The sequence below is a fragment of the Callorhinchus milii genome, unplaced genomic scaffold (genome assembly GCF_018977255.1).
Source record: "Callorhinchus milii isolate IMCB2004 unplaced genomic scaffold, IMCB_Cmil_1.0 Scaffold1, whole genome shotgun sequence".
NCBI classification, from domain to species: domain Eukaryota; kingdom Metazoa; phylum Chordata; class Chondrichthyes; order Chimaeriformes; family Callorhinchidae; genus Callorhinchus; species Callorhinchus milii.
In genome coordinates this window covers 116,397,759-116,415,479 of record NW_024704742.1, presented here as the reverse complement: position 1 = coordinate 116,415,479, position 17,721 = coordinate 116,397,759, and positions in this window count along the sequence as shown.

Genomic DNA, 17,721 nt, shown 5'->3' with positions numbered 1-17,721 from the left:
TCTTGGGAAGATTCAAATCTGTAGGCCGCTGACACGAATGACATTTTGCTGCTGGGTATCATGGAAATATAGAACGTTTACAGCACAGAAGGGGGCTATTCAGCCCATATGCTGCTCCTAGCCCCCCCATTTGAGCTATCTATTGAAATCCCCTGGTCTTTCCCAATGCTTATAATATTTGTCTTCACATATTTATTCCTCTTTAAATGTTATTATGCATAATAATCTCTTCAAAAATATTAATCTTAATACTGATGTGGTCGCTCAATCCAAGACTCTTTGTGGGACACTGCAGTGTGCAATTGGCTGTCATATTTTGTCTGCAAAATATACGGTCAATTCACTTTACATATTCTGTGAAGCACTTTGAGACATCTCAACGATGTGATGAGGTGCTATGTCAAATGCAAGGATTATTGTACATTAGTATTTGGCTTCAACAACCATTGGTGGTAAAATTGTACATTTTAACCATCCTCTAAGTAATAATATAATAATAATAATCCTTGCTTTTAATATAACGCCTCTTTTTAACCATCCTCTAAGTAGTAATATAATAATAATAATCCTTGCTTTTAATATAATGCCTTATCACATCTTTGAGATGTCTCAAAGCGCTTCACAGAATATACTGTAAAGTGAATTGACTGTAAATTTTGTGGGTGAAAATAAAATAAATTCTTCTAAATATTCTTTTTTCTTCTGGTAGATGTCTCTGATAAATCTCAATTTATTTCTTGTATTTATTGTCTTGAAGAGGAGTGGAGTAGTCTTTCTTTCCTTACCATCTTAAATCCTGCTGTTCAACAAATAAAATGGGACTGTTCAATTCACGGCTGTTTGTGGGACATTGCTGTGCAAAATTGGACTGCCGCATTTGCCTCCAAAAAAAGACACAGTCACTGCACATCATAGTAAATCCTTGCAAAGTGCTTTGGGACAGCCTTGTGAATTCAAAGGTGTTATATCAAGTTCAAGGATTAATATTATAATTAATAACAAAATCATTCAGAATTTTAAAAACCTTGCTTAGATCCCCTCTAAATCTTCTCTGTTCCTGGAAGGACAGTCCTAAATATTAAAGTCACTCCACATAACTACTGTATAACGTTTAATTCCTGGTATCAGTCTAGTCTTCATTTCCACTGAAACCTATCCATGTCTGTGATGCCCTTTCTATTCAAGTGTGGGTTTGTTTTCCTCCGTTAGTTCAGTGTAGTGATTCACAAATCGCGTGAAACATTGCATTGTCATTATTGGCAAACAAAACAGACTAACCCTACTGAGTCAGTAACTTGTGGGTACAAACTTTAAAATATTCTTTTAGTTGATCTAACACAGGACATTACTAGGATGCTATAATTGGCCTCAGTATCCTTGTTTAAGAAGTATGTGTGTGTGGACAGGCGGGTGGTGGGAATCAAGCATAGCTCCCTCTCCTAGATCATTGACCAGTGAACCCTACTGGAAAGTGCTCACATGTAGACAACAATAACAACAACAACAACTTGCATTGATGTAGCACTCTTCCTGCAGGATAGTGTCTCAGGGCACAGTGGTGGAGCTTGATGGCAGAGCTAGGGAGAGGAGGAATGTGATCTCTGTGAATGAGACTGGACTTGGCTGTGATGCTCTTTATGGTTGAATAGCCCATTGACGTTTACTACAGTATATAGGATGTAACGGAAAGGATGGCCACTTGAACAAGACACCAAGGGTGAGATTCTGGTGAGATTCCTTTCAACGCAAGAAGCAAAATATAATGTAATTCAATAGGTCTGAGCTGGTTGCACAATCGTAGATCAAATTACTTTACAGTAGAGCAAAATGAAACCCAGACCCTGGAGCTATTTTGTCTTGTCATTTTTAAGTTAAATCTCATTGCATAGGTTTTCATTGTTTATATGTCCTCACTTATTTTGGAACAGCTACGAATGTGGACCAAAGTTTAATTAACAGTCGCCAGGTAAACTGAATCAATCTTCTGCCAAGGAACAGTTCCCACTATTCAATTCCTCATTGAAAGCATGAAATTATGTATATAAAAGGAAAACAACGTTGTGGCCATTGAGGTCAAATGTAAGGTGTGACACTTTCTGCAACTCCACCAAAGCCCATTGGATCTGCTCTCTCTCAAACTAGCAGTGCACTTACTGACTTATCTCAACAAAAAAGTGGAGTACCAACAACTACATTGGTGTATTCTTGGGGTGATAGGGCCAATGAGTGCTGTACTTTGAGTCCAACTGTTGTTAAGAGCCAGATGACATCTTTAGTTATTGACTAATCACACTGGATACATTCTTCAACAATGCAATATTGTTAAATAATTAAGAGAAATTTCAGGACACAACCTTGGAGGTATTTCTTTACATAGAAGGCAATTCGCCCACAAAACACACTGTAGAGTATATCCTGTGACATCATTCGAGACATCCTCCCACCATGAAAGGCCATAGAATACATACATTAGAATACATTAGAATATATAGCACAGAAACAGGCGCAACTGGTCTATGCCAGGACTATTTATATAGACTATTTATATAGAATAAATGTAATTATTGAAATGATGATTATTAATTTTATTGTTATTCATTTTATTATTAATAATAATAATTAGGGACTGGAACTGATTATCAGACAGGGTGTTTAAGGCAAGGATTATTTAAGAAATAGCTCAACTCTATAATGTGAGGGCAGTGGGTTAGGTATTCAAATAGGCCGAAGGATCTTCTTCATACAAATCGTGTGATCTTTGAACACATACCTGGTCGCAATTTTTACCCCAGTATTACTTCTTTTACTACTTTTTATCACATCACATAATTGCAAAGTCTTATTCCCAATGGACTGGTAGCAAAATTACAATATTTGCAGATTCAGGAAACCTCATGTAAATACATGGCAATCTTACCAGTCAGCCACATAGACCAGCATGGAATGGAAAGTTTACTGGAGTTAATGAGTAGTGTTCATTAAGTCTAATTGATAGAAGGACAGCAGTTAATTCAACAAAATTTCTAAGATATTTCTCCTCAGGCTTATTTGATAAATTTTCAGAGGCAGGTAATCCACTGCCATTTTGGTGGAGTGGTATCGTACAATGATTACATAATTTCCTTGGAATATTCATATTAGATAGGTAAATTATGTATTATATACCCAGAATCATGTGTTAGAAAGGTGCATGCTATACAATGAGTTAATTCCTTTACTGTTTTCTCTCACTTGGAACAAACTTTATATTTAGCACAGATACTAAGTGTTGAACACAAGTGAGACACATGGAGACACTTCTCCAGAAGTTAAGGTGAACATAATTTATATTTGTAATAATAATAATAATCCTTGCATTTGGTATAGTATCTTTCGGGAGGATGTCTCAGAAGCACTTCACAGCATTTATCTTAAAGTGTAGTGATTGATTGTATATTTGTAGGGAAATGTGGTAGCTCATTTGTACACAGCAATGTTCCACAAACAGACATGAAGTGAATAACCAATTTTCTTTGGGGGATTGTTGGCCAAGACACTAGGAGAAACTCCCTTCACTTTTTGAATCATATCATGGGATCTTTAATGTTCACCTGAACAGGTGGGTGGGACCTTGTGAAGCACTTTGAGATATTTTGAAGATGAGGCATTATATCAAACACAAGGATTATTATAAACCAACTCCTCCTGTGCTTCATCTTTGACGTCATGAAGCAAGTTCCTGCGGTCGCTTATCTCACTCTTCGTTTTCAAACGATCCACCTAAACTTTCAGACAATTGCAGCTCAGGCATTTCAAAGCTCACATGCTGAAGGAAAATTACTGTCTGAGCCTGTAATTACCTTTTTCTTCTTAAGAAATTCTATGACTGAGCTCAAAAAGGTCACAAGAGAAACTAATGAAAACGCCAAAGGAATAAAATCAGCGATAAGCATGGAAATGAGAACTGTATGATGTCCCTACAGTAAAACTACATTGTTTAATGTAAAACTGAATAAAATAATACAACTCCTAAGTTCTAACACAAATTAGTCTCGTCTTATAGCCCCAATTGTTAATATACAGATGAAATTATAATAGGGTAAAATTGACACTTATTTAAACTGGGGAACAATGCAAAATTTCCCTGGTATTTCTTCACAGATTTGATGTGTTGATGCGGTACTGAATTTATTAAGAAATATCTAATTTTCCAATTGATAAAGAAGGTTGGCAATGATTATCACTCCCTCCACTTCGGCAGAATAGTTGTCATCGTAGAATTATACAGCACAGAAGGAGGCCATTCAGCCCATCGTGTCTGTGCCGGCTCTTTGAAAAGAGCTATCCAAATCAATCCTACTCCCCCGCGCTCTCCCCATAATTCTGCAAACTTTTCCTCCCCAAATAATTATCTACTTCTCCCTTAAAGGCTGTTATTGAATTGTCATTCACCACCCTTTCAGGCAATGCATTCCAGATCCGAACAACTCACTGTGTGAAAAAATGTCTCCTCAATTCCCCTCTGTTTCTTTTAACAACTATTTTAAATCGGTGCCCTTGGGTTACCGACCCACTCGCCAGTGTAAATAATTTCTCCTTGTTCACCCTATCGAATCACTTCATAATTTTGAAAACTTCTATTAAGTCTCCTCTTAACCTTCTCTGCTCCAAGGAGAATAATCCTAACTTCTCTAGTCTTTCCTGATAACTGAAGTCCCATATTCCTGGTACCATCCTGGTAAATCTCCTTTGTACCCTCTCCAATGCCTTGACATCCTTCCTAAAGTGTGGTGCCCAAAACTGAACACAATACTCTAACTGAGGCTTAACCAGTGTTTTATAAAGGTTTATCATAACTTCCTGACTTTTGTATTCTATGCCCCTATTTATAAAGCCTAGTATCCCATATGTTTTTTTAACCCCTGTTCTGCCATCTTCGAAGATTTACTTATATGAACCCCCAGGTCTCTCTGTTCCTTCACTCCCTTTAAGATTGTACCATCAGCTTATATTGCCTCTGCTCATTCTTCCTCCTAAAATGCATCACTTTGCATTTCTCCACATTAAACTTCATCTGCCACGTGTCTGCCCATTTTACCAGTCTGTCTATGTCCATTTGCAGTCTGCTACTATCCTCCTCACTGTTTACTACTTTTCCTAGCTTAGCATCATCTGCAAACTTGGAAATTGTACTCCCTGTACCCAAGTCCAGGTTATTTATTTAGATCAAATCAGCAGTGGTCCCAATAGTGACTCCTGGGGGACACCACTGCACACTTCCCTCCAGTTAGAAAAACAACCATTCACCACCACTCTCTGCTTTCTGTCTCCTAGGCAGTTCTGTATCCACTGCCCCTTTAATACCATAGGCTTCTATTTTGCTTCAAGTCTTTATCAAACGTCTTTTGAAAATCCATATAAATTACATCAACTGCACTACCTTCATCCACCCTTTCCGTTACTTCATCAAAAATCTCTATCAGGTTTGTTAGACACGATTTGCCTTTAACAAATCCATGTTGACTGTCCTTAACTAACCCATATTTTTCTAAGTGAAAATTTATTTTGTCCCGGATTAAAATCTTAATAATAATAATAACATTAATAATAATAGTAAGCGGGGTCTCCTTGGAGATGAACTAGCTTCAAAATGACATACTTGGCAATGGAATGTCGGAATGAAGCCAGCCCTTTGTGGTGATCTCGATAGTCTGGTTCCTGAGCCAGATAGATCCACAGTATTCCAGGGCCCTGCGGATTACAACACAGCCAGTCTGGCTCATCAGCAAGACATGGAAGGGCAGACCAGTAATTGGGGACAGGGAATCATCCCAATCAGCTCCTGGAATTTCCTGGAGCTGAGTGGAGTAGGGATGCATGGAATTCTCAGCTTGGTTTAGATACGCTTAATCATGGTGATAGCGTTGGGTTTCCACATATGTCAGACACCCGGCTGTCCATAAAAATAACAATAATGTCGGAAGAACGTCTCAAAGCACTTCACAGGATTTACTGTGAAGTTTAGGGACTGTTTATTTTATAAGCAAACATAGCTGCCAATTTGCACACAGCAAAGTCCCACAAACAGCCATGAAGTGAATAACCAATTTCATTGGATTGTTGGTCAAGACACAAGGAGAAACTTCCTTCTCTTTTTGAACAGTGCCATCGGATCTTTAACACCACTTCAAAAGGCAGATTGGGCCTTAGTTTAAAGACTCATCTGATGGATGGCACCTGCAACAATGCAGCACATTCCAAGCACTATGCTGTGAGGCTTGAATCCGCAACCTTATGACTCCGAGGTGAGAGTGCTGCCAGTGTCACTATTGGTCCCATTTGATGTTGGGGTCAAAGCTGTTTGTCAGTGTTGCTGTCAACCGCAAAGGGTTTTCAGCACGCTTCACCACTTCACTATCCTGACTCAATCTGAATTAAGCCAAGATTCTGCATTATTACATATATTATTTAAATTTCTAAAATGACAACAATTATCTCTTGTACAACAACAACCACCACCACCACAACAACTTGCACTTCTATAACGGCCTCCATGCAGGTTAGTGCCTCAGAGCGCTTAACAGTGGCGGAGCATGTCTCCGAGCTGGGGATGGGGGTTAGAAGGGGTTCGGGGGTGACCGTAAGCATAGTCGAAAAGGAACATTTTTAGATGGAACTTGAGAGGGGGCATAGAGGAGGGATTGAGGGAGAGTGTGTTTCATGTCAAGTACAGCGCTTGACATGAAAACAATTTGTGTGGCGGTGTCCGTACTGATATTTTAATCAGTTCTGCCATCAATTGCAGATTTGATACTCACATGATTTCTTTTAAATTACTTGATTGATTATCTTTTAGACAAACTGACTGCACAGTCTCGTGGATTTGGTTCCTTGCCACCATTTTACATAAGCGAAACAAATTAAATTATGATTGCTAAAATGATAGATGGAAAAGGAAATTCCAGCTAGATAAAAGCAGGTTATGACTGAATATCCGGCATTCCTGACATAACCCAGATTTAACCTGTTCACAACATGCGGATCAAGAGCATCACTACAATAGGCCTGGTAGCAATCGTCTTGATCTTCATTGTCACACTCATTCTGAATAAGTGCCTCATTTACTTGTCACCACAGCATCAAACACATTTTTGTGCACTCTACGGTTACCTTGTTGTTTACCTGAACACCAGAGTCAAAGGCTTTTTGACAGCGGTTTCAAGAACAAAGTTGAGGGATATCAGATGTATCAAGTTCTCCTGTCCTGAAATACCAAATATCGTTGTTTTGCTGATTGAGGTTTCTGATATGTAACATTTAAAGGCGAAAATAATCTCGAAATCTCCAGAGAAGTAGATAATCTTTAAAAGATGCGCTTAGTTTTTATTTCTGTCAGCTGCTCTTCTTTGATGTTTGAGGAGTTTTTGACAGTAATTGGCTGCATAAATTCACTCAGAATAGCAGCGATAATAAAACCTTTGAGAGCTGAAGTGGCAGAATATCAGTATAAGCTCTTTTGTCCCCATAAAAAAGATTTATAAGCGTTTCAATAGTTTCCCCTGAGCCTCAGGTTTTACACAGAACTGAATTCACAGCTATAACCTGTGAAACAATACAACATGCTAATGTTATCTTTGTCTTGTTAGATATAAAAATACATCATCCCAATTACAAAATCACTTTTTTTTAGACTACATGTATACATACATCTCAAAACTTACCTCTTTGATTGCACTCTTTTGGTTATCTTTCCCCTCCTCACTCTCTTCGGGTGGGGAGGGGAAGGATAGATGAAACAGTGCACATCTCGCTCGGGTGCACATTCAGCACCGTGAAACACTTTGTGACATCCGCCCAACATGAAAAGCGCTAAATAAATGTAAATTGCATTATTGTATTGTACATACTATAGTTTCCTAAGAAGCCTCTTTTCTTTTTCAATTTTCTTTCCTTATTGACAGCGTCGGAGTTCTGTAGCTCAGTGGTTAGAGTGCTCCCCTCACAAGTGAGAGAGACCTGGGTTTGATTCCAGGCAGGGCGAAACCTTGGGCAAGTTTCCTTACTCCACACGTCTGATAATAATCCCTCAAGAAAAACCTCCAATAATTTAGTCACTCAAACCACGACTGTTTGTGGGCCACTACTGTGTGCAATAGGCTGCTGCGTTTTGCCCACGAATATACAGTCAATTCATTTTACAGTATATTCTGTGAAGCATTTTAAGATGTCTAGAAGACGTAAAAAGCGCTATATCAAATGCAAGAATCATTATTATTATAATTTCCATGGCATGAGTTGTTAGGTTGGATCCTGCTCTCACACCATCACCAATGCTCAGCACTTATCAGAACCTTCTCTGATCATCACCAGGAGGTAACTGCTGAGCCTATATTTATAAGAACATAAAGGATGAAATGAGAAAGAGACATTTAACCCATCAAACCTGTTTTGTCTCACACAATCTGCTCCCTTACAGTCTTTGCCCAATCCATTCATTTTCCTTAGAGATGGGCTCTGTCAACTGAGGGGATACGTTCAGCCACCTCAGCCCCGTCCTCAGCCCACATCACCTCTCCCTCATGACCCACTCCTCACCCATCCCCCCCATACTCCTTCGACCCTATCTCTCCCTCCTCCCTCACCACGACTGTCCGCAAACTCAAACCCACCACCTGCTCCCTCGATCCCATCCCCACCTCTCTCCTCATCTCCCAGCTCCACCTTCTTGTCCCCCTCCTGTCCGATGTCATCAACCTCTCCCTGTCCACTGGTTCAATTCCCATCCCCTAAAAACAGCCGTCATCACCATTTGAACCCATTACCTATTTGAACCCCTCCAATCTGGCTTCCGCGCTGCCCATAGCACGGAAACAGCCCGGGTCAAAGTCATTAATGACATTCTGAACATCTGTGATCAGGGCTCCCTCTGCCTCCTTGTCCTCCTCGACCTCTCTACCGCCTTCGACACTGTCAACCACGCCATCCTCATACACCGCCTCTCCGCTTTACGTAATCTTCACAGATCTGCCCTTGCCTGGCTCGATTCCTCTCTCTTACCGTATCCACTTTGTGGCCTCTAATGGTTTCTCCTCCAGCCCCTGCGCTGTCACATCAGGCAGCCCCCAGGGCTCTGTCCTTGGCCCTCTCCTCTTTAATATCTACATGCTCCCCCTCGGTGATATCATCCGCAGACATGGGGTCAACTTCCATATGTATGCAGATGACAGCCAACTCTATTTTTCTGCCTCTACCCTCAACTCCAAGACCACTGGTGTCTTGACAGACTGCCTAACGGACATCAAGTCCTGGATGAGGGCTAATTTCCTATAGTTGAACGTGAACAAGACTGAGGCCCTCCCGATTGGCTCGCACCAGCGCCTCAGCACCTCAGGCTCTGGCAACATCAACCTCCATGGTTGCACACTTCAACTCACCAAGCCAGTCAGGAACTTAAGTGTCTTGTTCGACCCTCAACTGTCTTTTCTCCCCCACATTCAAGCCATGACCCGCTCTGCCTTCCCTCACCTCCGTAACATCGCCAGTCTCCACCACTACCTCACCCCTCAGGCCACTGAAACTCTTGTTCATGCCTTCATCACCTCCAGGCTTGACTTAGCAAACGCCCTGCTTGTCGGCCTTCCCAACTCCTGCCTCCACAGGCTGCAGTTAATCGAGAACTCTGCAGCCCATGTCCTCTTCCCGTGTCCTCTGGAATTCCATCCCCCAGACCCTCTGCCTTGCCCCCTCCTTAGTGTCCTTCAAGTCCTGCCCCAAGACCCTCCTTTTTGACCATGCCAAGGAGCACTAAACCAATTGTAACATTCAAACTGCTATCTTAGCGGAGATTAGCTCAGCTCAGCCAGACCAGGAGTTAAACCTGCAGTCATTGCCTACAAAACAATACAGTAATAATAATAATAATCCTTCATTTGATATAGCGCCTTATTATGTCTCAAAGTGCTTCACAGAATATACTGCAACATGTAGTGACTCTATTTTTGTGGGTGAAATGCGGTGGCCAATTGCACACAGTAGTGTCCCACAAAACAGTCGTGGATTGAGTGATGAAAACTTCAGGGTATCTGAAGGGAAATTAACCAACGAAATTTATAGCATAGAAGAAGGGTTGTTCAACAAATTTTGTGTGAAAAAGTTTTTGATTCTGACATTTTAACACTTTGCAGAGGCTAATCAAATGCTCTGCGATGTGACCCAGCATGGAGGCCGCTATAAAATGCAAGTTGTTGTTGTATTTTATTGACAAAGCTTGGGTTGAGGAAAGAAGTCACTGACAATATAGGTTAAACACCATCTGTAATTATCACCTGGTGTGTGTGTTTGTGTGTGCGTGTGGGGGGTGTGGGTGGGGGTGGTGGTGGTGGTGGTGGGTGGTTGTAAGCAAGTTAAGAATCAACCCAACTGATAATGAATGGCAAATACTGCAGATGCTGGAAATCTGAATGATGAATGAAAGACTATTTTTAGAGAGCAATATTCAGTCTTATCACCAATGATAATTATCACTTCACACACCTCATTTTTCACCTGCACAAAACTCTCTTGAATGGCATCGAATACTTCAGAGCAGTTTGCAGGAACACTGCAGTTAGTAAGTCATTACCTTGCTGGAGGAATGCCTTTTGGATTTGTTTGCTTTTGTTCCACATTTTACCAGTACAGGATGGAACCAGGAAAGAAACAAAGGGCTTACATTTTTATAGCATCTCATCACATCAAGTGTGTCTTGAAAGCAGTTCACACCTAATTAAGCGACTGCAGTGGATTCATTTTGTTCAGACAAATGTGACAGCCAGGCATGGTCGAACAGAAGGATATTCAGACGTGCCTTGAAGAAGCCAAGGGAGGGAGCAAGGCAAACGGACTGTGGGATGGTGTTCCAAAGGGTGGGGGCAGAAAGGCTGATGGTGGGGTGAAGCCAGTCGGGGAACGGGGAGCAGGCTGGAGCCTGCTGAGCGGAGGGAGTAGACAGGCTGATATGAAGATCACAGAGGTAGGAAGGCTGCGGAGGGTCTTGAAAGCGAGGAAGAGGATTTTGAACTCTATCCTCTGGGGGATGGGGAGCCGGTGGGACCGGGCGAGGGTGAGCATGATAAGGTCACGGAGCAGATGTGGGAGAGGATATGAGCTGCAGAGTTCTGGATGATCTACAGCTTGTGCATGGAAGAGTTGGGAAAGCCAACAAGCTGGGAATTTGCGTAGTCAAGTTAAATTCAGTTTTAATTTGGAAAGCTGTTTTGCGCAGCCTTCAAATTAAGAGTGAATTTTGCAATTTCCCACAGTTCAATGTAATCTTCTATTTGAAGGTGATACTAACAATCCTTGTATTCATTTTAAAGTGCTTCACAGGATAAACTGTAAAGTAGTGGGATTTTGTGTGTTTTCTGGCCAATCGCGGCAGCCAACCTGCGCACAGCAATGTTCCACAAACAGTCATTGATTGAGTGAATGACTAAGTTATTTGGAGGGGTCTCAGAGGACATTGGGAGAAATTTGCTTCACTTTTCAAATAGTGCCAAGTTTGAAGATACAGCTATCAACAATGATTGGACAGATTTCAGATTTTCTTGTGGATATGAGATAATTGAGAGGACCTGATAGAGGTATTTTATGTTAGGAAAGGAATTAATACATTGAACATGAATAGATAGTTTCCATTTATTGATAAGCCCAAAACAAGGGTCAGGTCTAACAGGGAGTTGAGGAGGAACGTCTTTATGGAGAGAGATGTTGAGAATGTGAAATGGAAGTTGTGGTTGAAGCAAAAAGTATCAATGCATTGAAGAGGAAACTTGATGCATACACGAGGGAAAAGAGAATAAAGCTATATAAGAGAGGAGACTAGGAAGCATGAAGGCTCATGTGGAGTATAGTCTCACCACAGGAGTTCTGTAGATCAGTGGTTAGAGCACTTGCCTCGCAAGCAAGAGACCTGGGTTCGATTCCCAGCAGGATGAAACCTTGTTTCCTTACTCCACACGCCTAATAATAATCCCTCAAGAAAAAAAAAGAAATTGGTCACTTCAATCCATAACTGTTTATGGGACACTGCTGTGCGCAATAGGCTGCAGCGTTTTGCCCTCAAAATATACAGTCAATTCACTTTACAGTATATTCTGTGAAACGCTTTGAGATGTCTCGAAGATGTGAAAAGTGCTATATCAAATGCAAAGATTATTATTTTATTTATTATTTATTATAAGCATCACCATAGACTAATTGAGCTGAATGGCCTGTTTCCGTGCTGTAACATTCTAAGACAAGGGGACAATTTTGGTCCTTTTGCTCCAACAGCAGTCTAACCAATGTTCTGTGCCAATTTGATAACAATAAGAAGTCATGTTTATATAGTGCCTTTCACTTTCAAATGATGCCCCAGTGTAACATTAAGAGGTACAATAAATCCTTACCGAAGCAATAGCTGTATTGCTAAAAAGCCTAAAAAGCCTCTCCCACTCAACATGCCCCAGTTCTGACGAAGGGTCGTGGACCCAAAATGTTGACTCACTTCCCTTTCTCCATAGATGCTGCCTGACCTGCTGAGTATTCCCAGCGACTTCTGTTTTTGTTTTGCTGTATTGCTATGTTTATTTAGCCTTTTCCTCCCAACGTGAAAGCCACTGTATATGTGTAAATTGTATTTTATTATTTGCCATCAATTGCCATCAAAGGCCATACAAATGCAAAATATACAAAATGCTATTAAACTGGTAAAATAATGTACCCCTCAGTCCTTGACTTCACATTAAATCCCACACTGTGCAATATAAATGGTGTTGCTCATTGAAAGCAATTTAGGAAGAGATAACCTCTTCCTGATTAGTTGTTAATTAATGACACCGCAAGATATGAACCGTAAAGGACGCACCATGGGGAACAGTCAATTGAAGGGATATTGAAAGGATCCCCACTGTGTAGTTGATTAGCCAGTCAGTGGAACTGACAAGTGGTGCATTCAAGTTCAGCTCTTAGGACAACTCCGCCTTATTCTCTAGCCAACAAATGCCAAAACGTCTGACATATAGCATTGATCCTAGAAGAGATCACAAAGCTGTGGAGCAAGCGCTGAAACATAGAAATCTGTGCTTCGGTTAGAAACGATCGAGGTCTGTGAAATCTGCACCCCCTATTTCAATTGTGTTAAAGACTATCACCTTTAACTAATTTCTTCCTTCTTGATCCATTAGATGTTTGTTTAGTATTTTCCTCCCAATGTGAAAGCTGCTGTATACGTGTAAATTGTATTGTATTATTTGTCATTCACTGTAGTTAGTGATCTAATTCCAGCTCAAGCCACTTTCCTGCTGAATGCCATTAATAACCTTTCCATTTAAGTGACCTAAGTTGCAAAATCTCTAGTTCTATCCTTACTTAATAGCCTAAACACAATACAAAATGTACTAACATTGAGATCTAAATTCAACAATATGTGCAACCTGGAGTTGTGATCCTGGACAAATTGTGATCATGTGTTTATCCAAACTAATTTCTAAACTGGTTTGGATGTTGCAGTCTAATTTACAGAATTTCTAAACAGGATTTCTTAATAAAGAATCTGGTTCCTGGAAATAAGCATCTGTGAGTGAATTGTACCTGGAACTCAGGTTCCAATATCATCAACATTTAAGGGAGTTCTTGCGGATCACCAGGAATTATAATGGGATTTTTTTTTATTAAAGAATCTTGTTAAGAAATCCCGCAAAATTATTTCAGGAAGGAAATATTTAATTAAAACTTTCTGTTGATTTTATTTTAAGTGACCTTCTTCCAGTGAAGGCCTTGTGACAGGTGCACTGGCTTAGTCAAAGTCTGTTAGTATTATGTCTGACTGCCTTCAGCAGGAATGTGAGGCACCACAGGATTTTTTTCTAGGTGGTAACTCTCAAGTGCCGAGATGTGACTGGCCATGAAATTCAACAATTCCTAGGATATTGGCTTGTTGTAAATGGAAGGAAAAAATCCCAGCATTTCAATCAGTCAGTACTCAGCATACCAAAAAGATCACAAAGCATACTCTTTAATGCCTAATTCTTTGCCTGGTTTCTTCATATAATTTAGAACCATAGAACAATAGAAATTTACAGCACAGAAGAAGCCATTCAGCCCATCGTATCTGTGCTGGCTCCCTCAGAAATCATTTCAGTCCCATTTACCTGCCCTTTCCTCTACCATCATAGCTGACTCTTTTTAAGGTATTTGTTTAGTTCCCTCTTAAAGACCAATATTTCCGAACTACTCTGTGCGAGACATAATTTCTTCTAACTTCCTCATTTGCTCATTCACTAACTATTAAATTATTGCCCACCAATTATTGACTTACCGACCAGTGGAAATAATTTTTGTCTATTGATTCTATCAAAACCCACCATAATTTTAAAGACCTCTATCAGGTCATCCCTCAATCTTCTTTGTTCCAGCGGCAATAGTCCCAGTTCCTCCACTCAGAGACCAAACCACTCGTTCCCTGGTATCATCCTCATAAACCTCCTCTGCACCCCCTCTACTGTCTTGATGTCTTTCCTAATGGGGTAACCAATATTGGACACAGTATTCTAACTGCAGTCTAACTAAGTTGATATAAGTTTAGCATTACCTCTTGCTTTTCTATATTCTATCCCCTATTTATAAAACCTAAGCTTTTTTGACAACTTTGTCCACCTGACTTCCCAACTTTAATGATTTGTCCAAAGTTATTTTGCTATTCCACTCTTTGTAATATTTTACCACTCTTTATTCTTACTCACAAAATGTATCACCTCACATTTGTCTGTATTAAATTTCATTTGTCATTTCTCTACCCAATCAACTAATCTGTCTATGTCCCCCTGAAATTGCTTAAATTTTCTTCATTGTTTGCTACACTCCCTATTTTGTGTCATCTGAAAACTAAAAAATTGTGCCTCTTATATCAGAAAAGCAATGGTCCTAACATTGACAACAGAGGACACCACTATTTGCATCTCTCCATTGCAAATAACAACCCCGGACTCCCACCCTTTGTTTTTAACAGGCTTAATTTTTTTAACAGACCTCCTTATCAATATCTTTCTGAAAATCCGTATTACATACATCCATACAATTACCTTTATCTATTTCCCCAATTATTGTGTCAAAAAAAACTCAATTTGATTTGTCAGGCAAGACTTGCCGTTAATAAATCTAAGCTGACTGTCTTTAATCAATAATGTCTTTCCAAGTGGTTATTAATATTATCCCATACCATAGCCTTTAAAAGTTTGATTACTTTGGAGGTTTGACTGACTGGTCAATAATTACTTGGCTGGTCCTGTTTTCACTTTTTAAACAGATGTGTAACATTAGCTACTCTATCGACGGGAATTCTAACATAATTCCTTAACATATAGGCTGCCATGTTTCGCCCACAAAATTTACAGTCAATCCTCTTTACAGTATATCTTGTGAAGCACTTTGAGACGACTTGAGGACGTGATAAAGTGTTATATCAAATGCAATTATTATTATTATTTTTTCTTCAGTGTTATCTAACTTGCTCTCTACTTTGGCTAGGGCCCTTTTTGTTTTGGTCAGCCAGGTGTATGAGACATGCGGAAACTCGTCACCACGTTTATGAATATCCAAACTAGATTGTTCCATTAATGTACGCCACCGACACATGGAAATTTCCCGGTGTCTGGAATGGAACACGCACTCTCTCTTTCGAGGGATGCTCCCTGCTTATAATAATAATAATTCTTGCATTTGATATAGCGCTTTTCACGTAGGGAGGGCGTCCCAAAGCGCTTCACAGAACACACTGTAAAGTGAATTGACTGTATATATTTGTGGGCGAACGCGGCAGCCAATTGTGCACAGCAATGTCCCACAAACAATCGTAGATTGAAAATGACCAATTTTATTATTGTTTTTGTTTTTGGAGGGATTATTATTAGGCGTGTGGAGTAAGGAAACTTGCCCAAGGTTTCGCCCTGCCTGGAATTGAACTCAGGTCTCTGGCTTGCAAAGCGAGTGCTCTAACCACTGAGCTACAGGACTCCACAAATTTTAAAATTTTTCTAATTATCTAATTTCCAGAGAATATTAGGTGCACAAAGATTGATGAAAGAGACAAGTCTTGGGGACCCAAGAGTGTGTGGGGGTATTTCTGGAGTTTAACCAGCTAAAACCATATAGCTTGCCTTTGAGAGCACTGTTTGGCATGCTTCCCGCTGCCTGCTCAGCGAGCACCACATACTTTCAGGACATGGAGTGCTGTAAGTGCGACAGTTAGTGGAGCAGTTGCTTGAATGGAGTTCCTGAGGCGCTCAGAACATGGACAAACAAGCTGAGATATTCTAGCTCAAGCAGACCTCATGCGGAATTCAGAAAATTTTCTGATCTGCTAAGCCCATAATTAAAACTAGTCTTCTTGTATCACGTAGTAGCAGGCGTGTGTTTGCCTCAACATTAAAGCAGAGGAGCAGCTGGCAGAATAAGAAAACCTGCACATGCTCACCATTCAAGAGGATGATTTTGTGCTTGTAAGCCAAATTGTGATTTTTTGTTTTATCAGCCGGTTGTCTGACAGTTGCGGAAACCCATCACCATACTTAAGAGTATCCAAACCAGACTGAGTGTTCTACATATGCATGTCACCCTCACAACAACATATCTCTGTGTCTGGAACGGAATGTCCATTATCTTCCTGGAAAGATGCGACCTGCTTACCTTATTCTGGAGAGCAATCAAGGCAGGTTGGGGAGAGTTTGGGGACCCCAGTGTGTGTTGGGGTACTGCTACAGCTAAAACCCCATGGCTTGCCTTTGAGATCAATGTCTGGCAATCTTTCCCGCTGCTGTGTAGAGAATTAAGTTGATTCCAACATTCCATTGCCAAGCACATCACTTTGGAATCAGCTCAGCTCCAAGGAGATCCTACTTAGCTCCCCCAAGGAGAATAGTCAAATGCAAATTATGAAAGAATGTCCAATTGGCATTCGAGACTCAATGAATGTCCTATTTCCGTGCCATACCATTCTATGTGATTCTATGTGTTTCTACCCAATATCTGTGTTTTTACATCATGGATTCTGCCTCTGCAACTTTCTAGGGCAGAGCATTTCACATTTTAAGTGAAGAGTTACTTCCTGACCCCAATGCTAAGCCTCTTGATTCTGACTCTAAGACTATGCTCCATTGTAATTGCATTGAAACTGATATTAAAAGTCATATTTTTCATCTCTGTACCAATTCTATCTCAACCACCCTTCTTGCTATAATCTTCTCCAATAGTTTCAAGATCCTCATCCTCACCTACAAAGCCATTCACGGCCTTGCTCCCTCCTACCTCTCTGTCCTACTATCCCCCTACCTACCTGCCCGTACCCTCCTTTCCTCTGGCTCCGGTCTGCTCCACATCCCCCACCCCAACCGCCCTACCATCGGTAGACGGGCCTTCAGCCTCTCAGCCCCTAGGCTCTGGAACTCTATCCCCCAGTGCCTTTGCCTTGCCTCCTCCCTTTCCTCCTTCAAGGCTGGTCTCAAGACCTTTCTCTTTGACCGTGCCTTCAGCTCCCCTCTCGACTCTCTACCCCCTCCTCGCTCCCTCCCTTCCCTCCCCTCACCCTGACCATTTCCCCCCTGCTCGGGTCCTGACCCAATTGTACAGCACCTTGGGACGTCCTCCCGACGTGAAAGGCGCTCTATAAATGGAATTTTGTTGTTGTTGTTGCTCTCAGCTGTAGGTTAGAATCAATTTGCAGTCAAT